General features: G+C 43.5%; 1 pseudogene; it reads right to left on the bottom strand.

The window, feature by feature from the left end:
• Nucleotides 1-324: 324 nt before the first annotated feature.
• LOC115858726 (transcription initiation factor IIA subunit 2 pseudogene) lies at nt 325-763 on the bottom strand (annotated as a pseudogene).
• Nucleotides 764-1872: the final 1109 nt, after the last annotated feature.

Raw genomic sequence — 1872 nt, 5'->3', positions numbered from 1 at the left:
GAGTGTCCGCCTGCCCATGCAGGGGACACGGGTTCGTGCCCGGGTCCGGGAGGATCCCACATGCCGCGGAGCGGCTGGGCCCGTGAGCCGTGGCAGCTGAGCCTGCACGTCCGGAGCCTGTGCTCCGCAACGGGAGAGGCCACAAGAGTGGGAGGCCCGCGTGCGGCAAAAAAAAAAAAAAAAAGTTCTGTTTCTTCATGCTGTATGATAAAGGTAATGTAAGAAGGTACAGAGTTATAAGCTTCTTCCTACTGGAACTCTCTGATAGTACGGCACAGTGCAGTCACTTCTGCAATGCCAGAATAAGTTTTTAAAAAATCTCTTCTATGCTTCTCTTCAAAAAGCGATGAACAATAACAGGAGAGCATTAAAAAGCCATTTTTTTTCTATTCATTCTGTAGTATTGGAGCCAGTATTTTTACCATCACAGGCTACAATTTTCACTTTATCCACTTTAATAAGTTCTGTCACCTCTCCGAATTCAACATCATTCAATACAAAAGTCCACACATTATCACAGAATCTGTACGTATTTAGAGAGCCCCTGAAATTGACTCTGCTCCTGACCCTCTGTGCCCATGCTGAATTTATAGCCTTATCAAACTGAAGTAGAACTTGAAGGGCAAGTTGGGGGGTAATCTGTTGAGACTGTATAAGCTCATCGAGGCTCTCCTGAAGACCGTTTCCCAAAGTGGTATTTCTGTACAACTGATATGCCATGGCTTAGGAGGGAGAAATTCTTTTTCTTATTCAGGCTTGCATTGATATCTGTCAAGTCACTGACCCACACAATCTTAATAGACCTTTTCTTCTCATTCAAGCAGCAAAAAGGTAAAGGGCTCCTCCTTGGACAAAACAACATCATTTTGCATATACTGTACACACAGTCTGACCAGTTCCTATCCTTATTGGCGGAGAGAAATGAACAAGTAAGATAAACAGGCAGATGAGATGATAGAAGAGGCCACAGCCGGTTAACCTGCCACACTTACAAAGGAATCTGAATAACAAGAAGCCTTTGACTGACTCAGGAAAGGTTTATCTCCTCCAAAAGGAAGTTTAACCCCACGTTATCCACTAGAGCAAAGATGCTCATAAACCTTTGGAGGAAGTCTCAGAGTAGCCTAATGCCAGAAAAAAGGAAAAGGAAACAGCAACCCGTTCATTCACAGATAAAGGCTCCGCCTTGACCTTTCAACTGAAAAACAAATATGGCTGTATTCTGTGATGGCACAAAAAGTAAACAGGAAAGTGACTGGCCTCTTTCCCATCTTAATGCCTACTGTAGATCTTGTCCCATCCCTGCAGTATATTTATCAGGGATGACTTTTTTCTTTTTCTTTTTTTTTTTTTTAAAATTAAAGATTCAATTTGAAGATTGAAGCAGGGAGGAGGAAGGAAGCAAAGTAAGTAGAAACTGAAGCACATTCCCATTGCCTCGGGCATTCCAGAACCCTAATCCATCCTTCCTATATACCCTGCACGTGAAAATGTGTCCAGAAAAGCCTTAGATTCACCCAGTTCCGCCAGCGTCCACATTTACTAACATGCAAAGCTAATGAGAGCCACCAGCACCAAAGTTTAGAGGTCTTGGGATGTCCTACATAACACAACAAAATTCTATGGCGCATGCACCATTAAAGTGCTGTGCTGGGTGCCAAGGTTACAATAATAAACAAAATAGATCATTTTTCTGTTCTCAGGGATCTGTGGTCCAATGGGAGAGGCTGACAAGTTAACTATTGGTTCCAATGCAGCATATGCTAAGTGCTATAATTGCGGGGTGGGAGAACAGGTTCCTACCGGAGCTCAAGAGGGAAGGGGGTCTTCTCAGGGGACATAATATCCAAGCTGAAACCTAAAGGATGAGTA

Source organism: Globicephala melas, chromosome 10 (genome assembly GCF_963455315.2).
Source record: "Globicephala melas chromosome 10, mGloMel1.2, whole genome shotgun sequence".
Lineage (NCBI taxonomy): Eukaryota > Metazoa > Chordata > Mammalia > Artiodactyla > Delphinidae > Globicephala > Globicephala melas.
This window is presented reverse-complemented; position numbering and strand designations above follow the sequence as displayed.